The sequence below is a fragment of the Culex pipiens genome, chromosome 1 (genome assembly GCF_016801865.2).
Source record: "Culex pipiens pallens isolate TS chromosome 1, TS_CPP_V2, whole genome shotgun sequence".
Classification (NCBI taxonomy): domain Eukaryota; kingdom Metazoa; phylum Arthropoda; class Insecta; order Diptera; family Culicidae; genus Culex; species Culex pipiens.
In genome coordinates this window covers 97,092,590-97,111,495 of record NC_068937.1, presented here as the reverse complement: position 1 = coordinate 97,111,495, position 18,906 = coordinate 97,092,590, and the positions used below count along the sequence as shown (strand labels likewise).

General features: G+C 33.2%; 1 long non-coding RNA gene across 1 annotated transcript; it reads left to right on the top strand.

Annotated features, from left to right (window-relative positions):
* Positions 1-14,907: 14,907 nt before the first annotated feature.
* LOC128093239 (uncharacterized) lies at positions 14,908-16,401 on the top strand. The gene is made up of 2 exons (XR_008212342.1): positions 14,908-15,121; positions 15,657-16,401. It is a non-coding gene; the product is annotated as an uncharacterized LOC128093239 (long non-coding RNA).
* Positions 16,402-18,906: the final 2,505 nt, after the last annotated feature.

Genomic DNA, 18,906 nt, shown 5'->3' with positions numbered 1-18,906 from the left:
TGTACTACAAATTGCTGTTGCATGCTTCAAAAGTATATATTTTCATAGGTATAAAGGAAATATATATATTTTTTAATTTTTTACTGTTAAAAGTATCTTTAAAATTTTGTGTTCCAACTGAGAATGTTGAAAACACCTTCTTAAACATTTTTTTGGCTGAAACAAAAATAAAATATTAATTTTAACAAAAAATCAAACAGAAGCCTCCATTACAAGCTATTTGAACAAAACTCAAGATACTTGTAAAACGTTTTTAAAACAGATAAGACTTCTATAACATTGCTGATTACTTGATCATTTCATACAAAAAAACTTTAAAAAAACCTTTCATACTCATGAAAAGTATTTCTCCTGAAACTCTACACAGTAATTTGTAGTTCAATTTCAAGTAAATAACATGTTTTGGTATCCATGCAACTGGTTAATGTTTGGTTAAGGAAATATGATATTTATTCATAAAAATCTAATTACCCTTAACAATCTCAAACCTGCAAAAATTTCGATTGTATCAGCTTAATCCAAGCTAAATCAGAGCAGATGGCATATTTGTACATTTTTTTTTTGTAATAATCTTATATTTACAAACGGTTTTCTGATTTTAATTTCTGAATATTCAGAAACTCAATTAAAACTTAATTTTTAAAATATTTAGCAATTTGCAACCTTTCACAAAGTTGTTTCTTGTATAATTTTTCACATTTTTATGAGTAAATGACACATAAAACACGTCATTTGACAAGTTTCCTAAACTGTTATTAAAAAGTTTCCAATAAATGATGAAGAATTTTAAAACAACAAACTTAAAATAAAGATATCTCAGAAATTTCTCGATGAAAATTTCGCTCTTAGAAGCATTGGAAAGTTGAGAAAATTTCCTATAAGACACATTTGAAAGTAGCGATGACTATTATTTCTCCTTAAGGTTGCCCAGAAAACACACCGTGTGGTATTACTTGTGCAAATAACAGCGACTAAAATGTGCTCTTGTTTGCCTAGTAATAGATGGTAAGATACCATGAAATCATACCAAAATCATGTATGTGGAAGACCAAAGGAATACCTTTATCTGAAATTCCATGGGGGTGGGAATACCAAAAAATAAAACCATGGCAATACCAAGTTTTGGTATTCAAGCAATGTTCAATAATCCAGAATACCTCAGCTTGGTATCGAAATGGTTTTATTTTGGGGTATTATTTTACTCTTGCAATAAGATGTTTTGATATTGTTGTGGTCTTCCACATACAAGATTTTGGTATGATTTCATGGTACACGCAAACCTGGCGCTTATCAGTCCGATCTCTGATAATCGTCTATCAGAGATTCTCTGATAAACTTTTTGGTTTGAGTTCATCCAAGAAAACAACTTTAACGCACACATGAGCACAACATAGAGGAGAAAAGCAACTCGCGACAAAATTTTGAGGCTAGGAATTTTGACAGGTATGATTTTCATAAAGTATTCGCCTCCTTTTCTCTCCCACAGAAAACCTGGGAACGAGGTAGCTGTCAAACTAGGCCAAAATGTTAAAGTCACTCACAAAATGAACTTTGAGTGATTTGAGTTCATTTCTGACGTCACGATTTTCTCCTCTATTGTATCGTACACGACAATTCTCCCCTAATTCATCCAAAGATCGTTGCGCCCCTAGTGGCGGATATTGGCATAAGCCGTCACCTCAGACGGGGAGCATTCAGCGATTATGTGAAAAGGGGCATCCAAAAATTACTTAACCCAATGATTTATTGGATAATTTTTGAAAAATTCTTTTTAAATTGTTTAATTGTTTAATTGTTTAATTGTTTAATTGTTTAATTGTTTAATTGTTTAATTGTTTAATTGTTTAATTGTTTAATTGTTTAATTGTTTAATTGTTTAATTGTTTAATTGTTTAATTGTTTAATTGTTTAATTGTTTAATTGTTTAATTGTTTAATTGTTTAATTGTTTAATTGTTTAATTGTTTAATTGTTTAATTGTTTAATTGTTTAATTGTTTAATTGTTTAATTGTTTAATTGTTTAATTGTTTAATTGTTTAATTGTTTAATTGTTTAATTGTTTAATTGTTTAATTGTTTAATTGTTTAATTGTTTAATTGTTTAATTGTTTAATTGTTTAATTGTTTAATTGTTTAATTGTTTAATTGTTTAATTGTTTAATTGTTTAATTGTTTAATTGTTTAATTGTTTAATTGTTTAATTGTTTAATTGTTTAATTGTTTAATTGTTTAATTGTTTAATTGTTTAATTGTTTAATTGTTTAATTGTTTAATTGTTTAATTGTTTAATTGTTTAATTGTTTAATTGTTTAATTGTTTAATTGTTTAATTGTTTAATTGTTTAATTGTTTAATTGTTTAATTGTTTAATTGTTTAATTGTTTAATTGTTTAATTGTTTAATTGTTTAATTGTTTAATTGTTTAATTGTTTAATTGTTTAATTGTTTAATTGTTTAATTGTTTAATTGTTTAATTGTTTAATTGTTTAATTGTTTAATTGTTTAATTGTTTAATTGTTTAATTGTTAAATTGTTTAATTGTTTGGTTGTTTAATTGTTTTGACAATTTGACAGTTTGACAGTTTGACAGTTTGACAATTTGACAATTTGACAATTTGACAATTTGACAGTTTGAAAATTTGACAATTTCACAGTTTGACAATTTGACAATTTGACAATTTGACAATTTGACAATTTGACAATTTGACAATTTGACAATTTGACAATTTGACAATTTGACAATTGGACAATTTGACAATTTGACAATTTTGACATTTTGACATTTTGACATTTTGACATTTTGACAATTTGACAATTTGACAATTTGACATTTTGACATTTTGACATTTTGACATTTTGACATTTTGACATTTTGACATTTTGACATTTTGACATTTTGACATTTTGACATTTTGACATTTTGACATTTTGACATTTTGACATTTTGACATTTTGACATTTTGACATTTTGACATTTTGACATTTTGACATTTTGACATTTTGACATTTTGACATTTTGACATTTTGACATTTTGACATTTTGACATTTTGACATTTTGACATTTTGACATTTTGACATTTTGACATTTTGACATTTTGACATTTTGACATTTTGACATTTTGACATTTTGACATTTTGACATTTTGACATTTTGACATTTTGACATTTTGACATTTTGACATTTTGACATTTTGACATTTTGACATTTTGACATTTTGACATTTTGACATTTTGACATTTTGACATTTTGACATTTTGACATTTTGACATTTTGACATTTTGACATTTTGACATTTTGACATTTTGACATTTTGACATTTTGACATTTTGACATTTTGACATTTTGACATTTTGACATTTTGACATTTTGACATTTTGACATTTTGACATTTTGACATTTTGACATTTTGACATTTTGACATTTTGACATTTTGACATTTTGACATTTTGACATTTTGACATTTTGACATTTTGACATTTTGACATTTTGACATTTTGACATTTTGACATTTTGACATTTTGACATTTTGACATTTTGACATTTTGACATTTTGACATTTTGACATTTTGACATATTGACATTTTGACATTTTGACAATAATAAAAACAATGATAAAAAAACTTATCCGACACTCGAAATTACTTTTGACATTTTCCAATTCTTCAGTGGTATTTACTAGTTTGCGCCGTTTATGAACGGCCCTAGATCAAACAAGTTGCATCGCCTTTTTTGAATAGCCCCTTGTCAACGTTGGGCAGCGCGTGCTTTGATTTTTGTTCGTGCTTTCTATAGTTTTCTGCAAATTCGTGAGTTCTCCTAAGATTTTTCTACGTAAAATAGTGAAAACTAAATGGTGGTGCATTGTATTACAAGTAAGTAAGCGAGTTGTAATCGGATTTATCTATATTTGGATTAAGATATTTCTGACGATGAGTTCTTTTCCATTTTTGTCTCTGCCACAGGTGATGGCCGTAAGATGACCCTTCAACTGGACATAACACAGCGGATTGGGAGTGGCCTACATTTCCTGGCCTCCGGTAAACCTTGGACGATCCGATTTACCGGAAAACAGCGCAGGAGGAATCCAAGCCGGTACAAGATGCTGTTGATGCCGAACCAGAAACGAGGACGAGTTTGTGAACGCGAGAGAGGTGGAGGAAAATATGACCAGTTTAAAGTGCAGTGTATCTAATTAGTTAATCTTATTTTTGAGTAAATAAAGGTTTTGAAAAGGTTTGTTCGACCCGTCATTTATTTTCCTCACAAAAAAGCTCCCCCAGTTCCACCAATACAAACGCAATGATGTAGTGGTGTGCGTGCCTTTTGAAAGCGAATCGATGCTAGCGCTGCCCAAGCGGTGAGAATTGGAAACATCGCTTTTGCTTAGGGATTCACCAACACAAACACAAAACTGGTGAATTTGATTTGCTGCGTGAACCAGATGAACTTTAATTGACAATCTCTGATAAAGCTTTGACAGAGAATTATCTGATAGAGCCGCTCTATCAGAGAATTTCCGTTAAAAAGACAGAGTATTTCGGTCAATTTGACCGAAGTCTAGGTTGCGTGTATTTTACCATCTATTACTGGGCAACTATGGACACTTTTTGGTCCCTGTTATTTGCCCAAGTAATACAAAAATTTGGTATTCCCGTGTTATTTACCCCTGCTCGGGAAGTTTATGATTACATGAGAATTGTGCATCAAGTCGTAAATAACGTTCATGATTTTATGATTACATGAACAAATTCATGAAAACGTGAATTTTATTCATGAATTCGTGCATGAAATGAATGAAATCAAGAATATTTTCTTTAAATTGTTTTTGAAGGCGTAATAAAATTTATGAATTCATGCTCATAATTTTAGGAATAATGAATAAAATTCATGGAATCATGAATAAAATTCATGAAATCATAAATAAATGAATGTTTATTTAACATGAATTCATGAAAAAGCATGATACGAGATAAACTTTCATAAAGTATGAAAAACGTAAATTCATAAGGTATAGTCATGGCATAATGAAAATTTATCATGAAATATGAATAGTGATATTCATGATTTCAGGAACTAAATTTGTTGAATGTTCGTTAAAATTATTCCACTCAAAAAAAAAATTCATCAATTCATGAATTTTTATTCACTATTTCATGAATAACATCACGAAATCATGAACCCAATTATTAAAGAATTTATGAATTGAAATAAATGATTTTTCACATATTTTTTTCTGTGCAATGGCTAATGTGCTTCAAAATTACCATAACAGAAAAAGTAACTTTTCCATGCAAAACCGCATGCTTTTGAGATTTGGGGAGCTGTAATGGACGATGCAAAAATCAAATTAAAATCTAATTATTATACTTCCTATGCTGTTTACTATTCCAAAAAATACTTAATTAGCAATTTATGGTGAAATAAGCAATTAATCATACTATTCGTGATTACCTTGACATGATTTTAATTATTTTAATGAAAGCGTGCGCTTTTCCAGTAAATTCAGATTAACAAAAAAACTGACTCCCATCACGCCACCTTTCATATGAGTACAAAGCCGTACACTATCCCCAGCCCATAAAAAAAGCATCGGTTCAGCTTCATAAAACTACAATTACTCAGGCTGCTCATCCGCAGGTCATAGGTCTTGACCAATCCCCCTTCTGGGAGTGGCACCTGTGTGTTCCATTATCCGTCGATCCGCCGTCATCCACCGTGGTCGATTCGGGGGATTTCAACGTGATTAAATGAATTAATAAAATTATCAATTACACTCAGCGGCAGCACAGCATTTTTTTAAACAGTCGTCCTGTTTTCCCCGAACTTAATGGCTCCGTTATAGCGCCAGAAACGAGCATTTTATTTCGGAACCGAGCTGAAAGAGGAAAAATAGTGGCTCTAATTACTTCACTTTATGGTGCCCGAACTTTGGGGCGAGATAATTAGAGCAATAGCAAATTTATGAGGTCTCACTGTAGGGAAGAACAGTGGCTTGCGACAGGCAGACTGGGGTTTTGGAGGGCCGAAAGTTATGGGCTCCAGGATTATGTGCACTAGACCGAGATTTTTACGAAGCTTTTGGAAACTGCACTAAAGCTTTCATTCAGGCCGATTTATGTACATTTGAAATGCTGAATTTGAAAAGCTTCCACCCTTTCTAAAACGCATCATGTCAACTAAAATTGATGGCTCAATGCATCACGATTAAAGCTTTCTCGTGAAAGCTTCACTGCACACATCTTGAAATATATTTACCCTGCAATCAGCAGCACGAAAACCGTGGTACTTTGCAACGACGAGGCAGGCAATTGCAGCAGTCGAAATACTAGTGGCAATATATGAGCAAGACGAATGTTTCGGGCAAAAGCGAAATTGAACCAGAAACGTGATCGACATCCCAAATCAGCAAGTTGTGCAAATTGTCCTTTTCTCTGGGGCTCGTTTTCCCCGAGTCTAGGAGGAAGTTCAGAAGGCCAAATTCAATGTGACGACCCAGAGTTTCAAGTACTTCTTTGAGCAAACATCTGATTTTAAGAGTTGAACTTGTTTTTTTTCTCCTATTTTTGCAAAACTACCTCTCCGTCGATAGAAGAAATTGGGTGAACCTGATACATCGGTTTGCGGGACCAATTTTTGCCTTCGAACAAGTCTCAAGTGCATTTGGGAGAAGTTCGGAGGGGGAGGGCTCATAAGAAGCACATGCCGGGGTCATATAAATCTGTTTGCTTTCAGCAGCACAGCCGAATAAAAATTTTCACCGGAAACTGGCCCGTTGGCAAGGCCAGGTGAGAAAAACGACACGATTTCTAAAGTGCGGAAGTTTAACGGAGGCAAAAAGACGGCACACTTTTATTTCATGTCGGTCTTGACTCCGGAATCTGGGGAGGTGGAAAATTTCGCTTCGACAATAAAATGGCACACCCGCCCCACCCTGTTGTACCTATGTTTTACTATTATTGCTTTTAACTCCTTCGGTGCTGAGGGCAAGCCTGTGGCCGATAGAGGTTGCCCCTTTATTTCTGTTTGCTGCTTGCATTAGCCTTGCCGATGGCTTTGGGGAGTGGGACAGGGTGGAGGCTTACAAACATATCTAATCAAGGTTAATAAAAAAACGTTTCAGAATTTTATGCAACTTCAAATTGTATTAATCAATGTTAAACTATTTTAAAACTATTTATCACAATTTTAAATCGTTTAAACCATTTTAAACAAATTCAAAAAAGTAATTTTAAACATTATTTAACAATTTTAAACAATCTCAAGCATTTCTATACAATGTTGTACAATTTAAAACAAATTTGATTTTTTTCAATTCAATTTCAAACAATATTTATAAATTTTGAACAGCTTTAACTATTTTTTTTGCAATTTTAAACAATTGTTTACCATTGTTATCCATTTCAAAGAATTTTAAACATTTTTAAAATAATTTTATACAATCTTAAATATTCAACATTTTTAACCATTTTAAACAGTGTTGTGTTTTCTTGTTTTGATACCAATATTTAACATTTTAAAAAATCGAAGAATGTTCAGACCTGCATTCAATTACCTAATATTAAAAAATGGTCTTCTCATAAAACAATGGTGTCTTTCACTTTTGGGGCAATGACTGTCAATGATGGTTCTGAATTCAGGGTCCATAAATAGTAAATTTGAATGAAAAAATAATCACTTTACGTAAAATGCCACAACATAAAGAAACCCATTTTTTGATTGAAACATTCTGTATCAAGATTTGATTTTTTCCTAAAACAAACATGGCCGCCAAATGGCCGATCGGGAATGATGTCTTTCAGAGCCTTAAGGGGTTACGTTACATACATGTAAATCGGCAAAAATGTCGAAGGTTGGTATAAGGACAATTTTAAACTTTTTTTAAATCTGTTTTCAAGGTATTAAAAAATACATTTTCATCTATTAACAAAACAAATTTGGAGAAATTTGGTTGTATCCTTGCCGAGATATAGCTATTTGAAGTTAGCAGTTTCAAAAAACGGGTGCCGTGATATCTCAACACTGCTTTGACCAAATCGGCTCAAAATTTTTGGTGAGGACTTGTTAAACCGGTCCCGTGTGCATGAAGATGGCCGATTTTCAAAAAGTTTATTTGAAAAAAATATTAAAATATTATTTTGTTTTTCATTTAAAAATCGTCAGTTTTTGATTTTTGTATTTTTTTCTAAAGCAAAATTTTAAAATTAAGCTTTGTCATGCACACGGGAAATGTCTTGAGAGTCTTCACCTCAAATTTCAGCCAATTTGGTCCATCCCGTAAATCGATTCGGTTTTTAGAGAAAAACGCTCAGAATATTTGACAGCCCGCTTTGCGCAAGACAAAATTTCAAGCTTAAATCTTCTGTTGCTTACTTGAATCATGAAATATCTTCATGAAACATTCAGGAGTGATTGGAAATCATCTTTTAAGTGGATTCGTAAATTTTCTGTAATATGAAATTTTGAGATTTTTTACATGTATGCAGGGTTGCGAATGAGCGAGCGAGCAAAAATCCGTGCTCGCTCATTCATGAGCATGAGGACTTGTCAGGTAGCTCGTGCTCGCTCATGCTCATCGCATGCGCTCGCGCTCAATGAGCGCTCATCACCAAAGTAGGTAGATTTTTAGTATTGTTGATGAATCATGCACAGGCCAATTGGATTGCAATTTTTGAAGCTCTTTTCAATTTCCTGAGATAATTTCATCACGAAAAAGAGGCATGTACTCATCTAATATTGTCAGCCTAGAATTTTTTTCAGAGTTTTATAATTAAATATACTAGTTTTTATTAAATACCCGATCAATGAAAAATTGCTGATTTGCATTCAAGACACATTAACTTAGAATTCCAGACACACTTTTTAGCTTATCATTTTAACTTTCATAATAAGACTAAACTTTCAAGGAACTGCATTTTTAGGTCTTAAATAAGCTGTCAACAGAAGACAATTATTTATTTTATATTAAAACATAATTTTACTTGTGGCCAGACTCATTTCTCATTTATTTATTTATTTGAAATAGACTCCTTTAAATAATATAGTTTATTGAAATTCATCCAAGACACAGAATTGACATTTATTATGCTAAATTATTTACAAATAATTGATTAAACAAGATGAGGTGCCCAGACTTCAAAACGTTCACGATTAAAAAATTACGTAAATTATTACCAAGAAAACATATTTGTGTTCCTTAAAAAAATACTTTTCAACTTTATTAAATAGTTCACTTTCACGTATCACTTTATTATCAACTTTTTTTTTTATTAATCGAATTATTTCTACACCGTAAAAAAAGTGTACATTTGGATGGTGTAATTTTGTAAGGTTGAATATTACCTTTTGAATGTTATAATTTTACCTCGATTTAGACTGAAAAAGGTTGCATTACACCAGAAAAGTGGTAAAATTACACATTTTCAGAAGTAAAATTACGCATTTTTCTAACATAAAAGACGTACTTCCCAGATGTAATATTTCTTTGGTTTTTTACTGTGTACAGATCTTAATGTAACACCTTAACCCCTTAACTCTGACTCCAAAACAAGTTTCAAAACAAAAAATATGACAAATAACTTCATCCAATATTATTAAGATTATCCTATTCAAGCCTCCATTTAAAAAAAAAACAACCTCGAAGCTCTGCTGAAAAAAAAAGTTATTATCGTTTACACGTTACAGGTAAAACAATACCGCTCATTTTGCTCAATGAGCAAAAATGAGCGCGAGCGCGAGCAATGAGCATTTCCGCTCATAAAATAAATGAGCAAACACGAGCACGAGCAAACGTGAGCTAGCTCGCGTCACGCTCCTCCTCACGAATGAGCGAAAAATGCTCGCTCATGAGCGGATGAGCGCTCAAAATCGCAACACTGCATGTATGTAACCAATTAACAAAAAAAAATCTCGGTAAATTGCACGTCAGAAAAACTGGAATAGAAATCCCAGAATCGTGGCGAAAGAAAATCTATCAAAACAATATATTTAAAAAAACGAAAATCGAATTGAATCCATGATTATGTTATGGTCGAGAATCTAGAACCGGGATCCGATAATCTTAAATCTAGAATCCAGATTTTGAATCGGATACCAAGATTCTAGAATCAGAATTTAGAATGAAAAATCAAGACAAATGTTTATACATAAAACAATTGAAGCATCTCGAAATGAATACACTGAACGAATCGAGCATCCGAGGGTTGAAAATCGAGTTTCGGAAATGTCGAGTCTAGAATATAGTCAAGAATCTAAAAACGATTATAAATCGAAAGTCAAGAATGTAGAATCTAAATCGATTACAATAATTTTCGTGGAATTCGAGGTGATAAAGGATAATCGAAAATCTAGAATCGAGAATTCTATAATTCGAGAATCGAGTCAAGAAAACGAAAGATGGAAATCAAGGTTCAAAAATTAATGTAGTCGAGAATCAACAATCAATTACCGTTTAATTTGAATGGATAATCGATAATCTAGAATCGAGAATTCGATTATCAAAAACCTATTATCGAGAATCGATTATCAAGATTGGAGAATCGAGATTCGAGAATCGAAAATTCAAGAATCAAGAGTCGAAAATCGAGAAGCGAGTAGTCAAGAATAAACAATCAATTATCGTTGAAATTGAAGTGATGATCGATAATCGAGAATTCGATGATCGAGAATCGATACGCAAGACTCGAGAATTGAGATTCGAGAATCTAATCGAGCCGAGAAATTGAGAGCTGAAAATCGAGATTGCAAAATGAAGAGTCTTAAATATAACGAAGAATCTAGGAATTAGAGTTCGAGAGTTGAAAATCGAGATTCACAAATGAATGAAGTCAAGTAGCAATCGTAAATCTAGAAACGAGAATTCTATAATTCAATAATTCAGTAATCAAGAATCGAGTCAAGTAAACATGAGTTGGAAATCGAAATTTAAAAATGAATTTAATCAAAAATCAACAACCAAATATCGTTGAATTTGAATGGATAATCGATAATCTAGCATCGAAAATTCGATGATCGAGAACCTATTATCGAGAATCGATAATCGAGATTGAAGAATCGAAATTCGTGAATCGAAAATTCAAGTATCAAGAGTCGAAAATCGAGAATTCAAAATTAAGATTCGAGTCGAGAAATAAAGAGTTGAAATCGAGATTCCAAAATGAAGAGTCTTGAATATAGTCAAGAATAGAGGATCTAGAATTTGTGAACCGAGAACTGGATAATCGAGAATCTTGAATTCGATTATCGGGAATCGATTATCAAGAATAGATAAGCGAGATTCAAAAATCGAGAAACGAGAATCAAAAATTCAAGAATCGAATCGCGAATTCGGGGGTTCAAAACCGAGATTCGAAAATAAAGAGTCTAGAATATAGTCAAGAATCTAAAATTCGAGAGTTAAAAATCGAGATTCAAAAATGAAGAGTCTAGAATATAGTTAACCTAAAATCGATTATCATATAATTTGAAATGATAACCGAGAATCTAGAATCGAGAATCGCGAATTCGATAATTAAGAATCGAAGATTCAAGAATCGCGAATTAGATAATCAGGAATCGCTTATCGAGAAACAAGAATCAAAATTTAAACTTTTAAAGCTTCAAGAGTCGAATACTGTGAATCGAGAATTGATAATTCGATCATCATTCAAAAATGTTGAGTCAAGAATAGAGGCAAAAATGTAGAATCGATAATCGAGGATCGGTCGTCTAAAATTGACAGTCAGGAATTGGCAATTGGTCAAGGTTCGTGAATCAAGAATCGAATTATAATCACCGCGAATCAAAACAGATTGAGTCGGCCAAAAAGAATGTAGAAATTAAATATTACAATCAAGATGCTCTCATAAAACTTCGAAAATCTAAAAAAAAAACAGGCATTTATGGTTCAGAAACAAGAACAGAGAAAGAAAAGAATCGAGATAATCAAAATATTTCACTTAAAATCCTTTTTGAGAAGCCACCCTTCTTTTCACAACAAAAGGGGGTGCGTTTTATTGCTCGGTTCTACTTCTTATCCAGGTCGCTTTCGGCTTGTGCCGATCTCGAGAAGGTGCAAAAAGTGAGTGTCAAGTGTCTCATAACCGGAGCGTTGGTGTGTGTTTGTGCGGGGGCGACGGAAACAATTCGGGAAGCCCCCTGGTGTGAAATTTCGGTTCGAGCCATTAAAACATAACACAGCAGAACAAAACAGCATCCGCCCGAGACATAAAAGCAGAACTTGTTGTGGCCTATGAATTATTGTTCGATTTTTATGATCGCCAAGAGGTGGTTGAGGTGGTGCCTTAACCCGAGCAGGGGTAAATAACACGGGAATACCAAATTTTGGTATTACTTGGGCAAATAACAGGGACCAAAATGTGCCCTTGGTTGCCCAATAATAGATGGTAAAATACCATGAAATCATACCAAAGTCTAGTATGTGGAAGGGCACGAAAATACCAAACCATGTTATTCCAAGGGTAAAATAATACCTCAAAATAAAACCATTTCAATACCAAGTTGAGGTCTTCTGGATTTTTGAACATTGCTTGAATACCAAAACTTGGTATTGCCATGGTTTAATTTTAGGTATTCCCGCGCCCTTGGAAAATCATATTTTGGTATTCCTGTGGTCTTCCAAATACATGATTTGGGTATGATTTCATGGTATTTTACCATCTATTACTGGGCAACCAAGAGCACATTTTGGTCGCTGGTATTTGCACAAGAAATACCAAAATTTGGTATTTTCATAGCATTTTTAGTGCAACAGTTGCAGTTAGTGAAAAAACGGAATTGATCCATATGCGACAGCCAAATCTACTCACCTGATGATTCCATGTTGTTCTTAGTGATATTCTTTACCACATTGAATGCATTTGTCATTGATGAACGGCCTGTGCTTGAAGTTCTTGAAGATTCTGAAAAATAACAAGATTGAAAAATAATTGTTATTAAAATGAAACTGGATTGAAATTCACCAAAATTCTATAATCTGTCGATTAACTCGTATTTGGTTATCCCAACTTAGAGATCAAAATTTATAAAAAAAAATCCCATATAGTTTCAGAGGAATTTGATGAAACCTTTCAATACCAAAATAATAACAAAATGTGGCATCCTGACTTAAAATTTTTTCCACAATGTCAAGTCATTTCTTTAGGGGGTATATCAAAAATGTTTGAAATCAAGTTTGAAATTTCCCGTTTTCAATGAAAGCATTCGCTTTGAGACATCATTTTAGCGCAAAATTAATTATTTTGTCAAAATTGGTCTAAATTTTCCCATAGTTTCAGAGGAATTTGATAAAACACTTTAATACCAAAATAATACCAAAATGTGCCATCCTGACTTAGAAAATTTTCCACAATTTCAAGTCATTTCTATAGGGGGTATATCAAAAATGATTAAAATCAAGTTTGAAATTTCCGGTTTTCAATGAAAGCATTCGCTTTGAGACATCATTTAAGCGCAAAATTAATTATTTTGTCAAAATTCGTCAAAATTTTCCCATAGTTTCAGAGGAATTTGATAAAACACTTTAATACCAAAATAATACCAATATGTGGTGTTCGACCATTGACAAATTCTGCAATTTTGCAATATCAAAACAATACCTTTAATTGGTATGATAGCACATTTTGCTCTTGCATAATCCTTAAGACAAATTTTAAAGGGTCCTGGAATACCAAAATTTGGTATTGATACCAGAGAAAGGTATTATTACGCATTTCCCTTGTTATTTACCCATGCTCGGGATGTTGGCAAAGTTGAACACCATGATAAATGTTGAATGCAATTGGTGGATTCGTGGAATTGGAGCCAAGGTCTGGTATAATTCAAACAGATAATTTCAAAACATCTGGCAACACTTCCAGTCTAGTTTGCCCTAAATTTTGTTTATACACGAAAAACTTACCCCCAAACTCGGTCTCCCTTATTGGCTATTAAAATTTAACAAACTATAAATGGTTTAACCTCAGATTGCCTAAACTTTTCATAATTCCTAAGCCCAAAAAGTTTTACTTAGAAAAACACACACAAACACATCCAGGCGTTGTTGGTGCTTGTGCATTAGAGTGTGTCAAAAGCCCCGACTCTTCCTCGGAACTTGCACAACTTTGTCATGCTGGTCATCGAAAGCTCCAGCCTTCTGACTCCCGGATACAGCCAATTTCCCCCTGGGAGAAACGGAGTGTCTTCGACATTACATGAGCAAAGTTGATGCTGTTGTTGATGTTGGTGAGTTGTTCTATAAGTTTGTTTTCCGGCAGACAGCAGCACAAAGTAAACCACATTCTAAGAGATAGAGGAACAATTAAAGTGGTTTGCATTATGCAAAATTGCTTCATCTTGAGAAAAGAGAGGTCTCTTTGTTTGTCTCAAGGGAGCACTTCCGGTGAAATTGCATTTACAATGTCAAATAATTCACGAAAATTTCAGTCGAAAAAGCTCCACAAATATTGCAATAGTACCTATATTACAATATAAAGCAAAAAGATAGCTAGCTGTCTCAGTTAGCAAAAATATTATTTTTATAATTGTTTAATTGTTTAATTGTGTAATTGTGTAATTGTGTAATTGTGTAATTGTTTAATTGTTTAATTGTTTAATTGTTGAATTGTTGAATTGTTTAATTGTTTAATTGTTTAATTGTTTAATTGTTTAATTGTTTAATTGTTTAATTGTTTAATTGTTTAATTGTTTAATTGTTTAATTGTTTAATTGTTTAATTGTTTAATTGTTTAATTGTTTAATTGTTTAATTGTTTAATTGTTTAATTGTTTAATTGTTAAATTGTTAAATTGTTAAATTGTTAAATTGTTTAATTGTTTAATTGTTTAATTGTTTAATTGTTTAATTGTTTAATTGTTTAATTGTTTAATTGTTTAATTGTTTAATTGTTTAATTGTGAGTCAGATTTGCGATTCCTTTCCGTAGGGTCGTAGAATTTTCGCGTCCGCCGTCGGTGTGTTTTTCGTTTTTCTCGCGTGCGTGTGTGCGTGTGAAGGTGCGGCTGGCTTTGGCTGTCCCGATGACAGTTGAGCCAGTCAGATTTGCGATTCCTTTTCGTAGGGTCGTAAAATTTTCGCGTCCGCCGTCGGTGTGTTTTTCGTTTTTCTCGCGTGCGTGTGTGCGTGTGAAGGTGCGGCTGGCTTTGGCTGTCTCGATGACAGTTGAGCCAGTCAGATTTTCGATTCCTTTCCGTAGGGTCGTAGAATTTTCGCGTCCGCCGTCGGTGTGTTTTTCGTTTTTTTGGCGTGCGTGTGTGCGTGTGAAGGTGCGGCTGGCTTTTGCTGTCCCGATGACAGTTGAGCCAGTCAGATTTGCGATTCCTTTCCGTAGGGTCGTAGAATTTTCGCGTCCGCCGTCGGTGTGTTTTTCGTTTTTTTTGGCGTGCGTGTGTGCGTGTGAAGGTGCGGCTGGCTTTGGCTGTCCCGATGACAGTTGAGCCAGTCAGATTTGCGATTCCTTTCCGTAGGGTCGTAGAATTTTCGCGTCCGCCGTCGGTGTGTTTTTCGTTTTTTTTGGCGTGCGTGTGTGCGTGTGAAGGTGCGGCTGGCTTTGGCTGTCCCGATGACAGTTGAGCCAGTCAGATTTGCGATTCCTTTCCGTAGGGTCGTAAGAATTTTCGCGTCCGCCGTCGGTGTGTTTTTCGTTTTTCTCGCGTGCGTGTGAAGGTGCGGCTGGCTTTGGCTGTCCCGATGACAGCTAGCCAGTTTGATTTGACCCTATCAACACCCTATCATACCATTTCAGCTCGATACACATCGAAACTCGTCGTTCGCACCGTTAATCAGTACCTCACTGAACATCAATCATTTAAAACTCGTAAAATCATCTCAAGTTAAAAGTTACATTGTTGTCCTTCATTCTTTAATTACAAATGATTTTTGTTCTATCTTTCCACAGCCGGCTGTCTAGGACTAGACCATTTCATTTAAAATTTAACAACCGATAAACGGGAAATGTCTCATCCGCAGCATCCGATTGTTTGCCTTGAGAATAATATATAACATCTTTTAACAAACACTATGATTTTGGGTCGCATCATCATCTTCTATGATGAATCCTGACCAAACACCCTATCCTACTAACAAGTTTTCAGGTTCCTGGCGCTCGTGGGGTGTAAGCACAGAGTAAATCAGCTGCCCTAGTAGCAACCTGCGCTAACTAACATTCCCGTCCCTTAAAATCGAGGTCTACAAACTGACATGGCGGGCGCCGTTGGTGGCCAATGACTGTTACCTATTCGCAACTGATCTAGCTTTAGCAATCATGGTGTTTTATCTTTTCAGCGCATTCATACATGCTGTTGATAAGGGAAACACCACTAGATCGTCGAAGCCTATAATCAGTAGTGCTGAAAGGATATTACGGTTCTGTTCAGCAACGGAGGGGCAACCATGGGTGATCTCTCATGCTCATGCTCATGCTTAATTGTTTAATTGTTTAATTGTTTAATTGTTTAATTGTTTAATTGTTTAATTGTTAAATTGTTAAATTGTTAAATTGTTAAATTGTTAAATTGTTAAATTGTTAAATTGTTTAATTGTTTAATTGTTTAATTGTTTAATTGTTTAATTGTGTAATTGTGTAATTGTTTAATTGTTTAATTGTTTAATTGTTTAATTGTTTAATTGTTTAATTGTTTAATTGTTTAATTGTTTAATTGTTTAATTGTTTAATTGTTTAATTGTTTAATTGTTTAATTGTTTAATTGTTTAATTGTTTAATTGTTTAATTGTTTAATTGTTTAATTGTTTAATTGTTTAATTGTTTAATTGTTTAATTGTTTAATTGTTTAATTGTTTAATTGTTAAATTGTTAAATTGTTAAATTGTTAAATTGTTAAATTGTTTAATTGTTTAATTGTTTAATTGTCAAATTGTTTATTTGTTTAATTGTTTAATTGTTTAATTGTTTAATTGTTTAATTGTTTAATTGTTTAATTGTTTAATTGTTTAATTGTTTAATTGTTTAATTGTTTAATTGTTTAATTGTTTAATTGTTTAATTGTTTAATTGTTTAATTGTTTAATTGTTTAATTGTTTAATTGTTTAATTGTTTAATTGTTTAATTGTTTAATTGTTTAATTGTTTAATTGTTTAATTGTTTAATTGTTTAATTGTTTAATTGTTTAATTGTTTAATTGTTTAATTGTTTAATTGTTTAATTGTTTAATTGTTTAATTGTTTAATTGTTTAATTGTTTAATTGTTTAATTGTTTAATTGTTTAGTTGTATGATTGTTTTAGTACACTAAAACTGATGAATAGCGAATCTTTTTTCTTTTCTAGCTGAATCGCTGAAAAAATTATAAACTAATTCTGAAAAAACATTTACTGTCATCGAGCAAAAATCATGTCATGGCGGCGACTGGCTCTCGTTTGGTTAATTTATTTAAACACTGATTAAATTTCCTCCATAAACACACACACACACCCGAGTGGAAACTGTAAAAGTTGCACCCATTCTGTCGTCGAATCGTAACGATGGCGTACCAATTTCCCCGCTCAAAACTCGAAATCGACAACATGTCTCGAGAAGAGTGAGCCTTAGAATGACGTTTAATTAAGAGTTTTGCCTCGTATTCATCTATTTTATCGTGGAATTTTCTCTTCTGAAGGCTTTGCAAGATTCCTTATGATTGTAAAATGCGCAAGTTTGAAAAAGTTGCCAATTTTCAAATTTGGATTTGAAAAATCATCAAGATTCATCCGGAGTGAATGCCTACATTTAGGAGTTTAAAACAATCAAATTTTTAAACTTGCTCCAACTAACGGTAAACGATGTAACTTTCTCCGCTGAAACAAGGCACGACGCCGGACGGCCTCGTCGCATATTTTGCGTCCTCGAAAATCGAAAAATGGGCAAACTTTTCGTCACTATAAAATCTAAAATGCAAATGTGTGCAGAATAACTATAGTTTGACTTGCCATCAACCAGAAGAGCGACATAGTTACAAAGCAGGTTCGTAGCGAGGTGTGTGTCTAGACTTGGTCGAAGTTCAGCGTGAGGAAGCTGGGACAGTTGTCCAGATTGGTTTCCATTTTCTTACTAAAGGTTCAAAATAATGAAACGCAAATCATCTAACCAAAAAAACAAGATCCTGCTTGGTTCATGCCTCCGCAATGTAATCAGAACCTGTTGGTTGGTGTCCCCGCTAAAACATTCGTTAAACAGCTGTCAACCAGAAGCTTCATCTGTCCTCCAGCTTACTGGATGTAGTTTTCCTCGCTAACAAAATCCAGTCCCACCGTCATCATCACCCCCATCATCTTCATCAACGCCACATGGAAAATCAAAAGCTACACCGCGCCCAAATGTATGCAAATTTGTGCCGGCACTCCCCCACCTTAACGCGCGCCCCGATGTATACTGTTGCTTGTCGTGTGGGCGTTAGAAGAGAGCGGGCGAGCGGTGAATATATTCCAGTAAATATTCACGCTAGAAGAAGATTTGGATAAGCGCTGGAAATTTGAATGAACGACGACGACTACGTCCGGATGGTGTAACCCGTTGTGAGTGAATGGAGCAATTTTTTTTTGTCCTGTCTATGTTGACATAGTTGCCCTTTTTTCCTTCTCCCGTGGCTTAAACTGCATAAATTTAGCAATATTGAATAGTTGGTGGAATTTAATAAGGGTTGACTACATTACGATGTTTTGGGAAAACTTTTTGAAGCTGTTCGTTGTTTTGAGGATAAAAAGAGCATTATTGTTGTACATGTAGGACCTCCTACATTTGAAATCACTGAATAGCGAAAGCTACAATATTTCATGAATAAATAAAAGTTGCTAGTATTTAAAATTGAGGTGAAAAGTCATCGATTGTGATTGGACACTCAATAATATTTTAACTGAATGAATGTACATGGAAAAGAAAACTGAATAAATATAAATTAAAAAAAAAAGCATTATTGTTATGA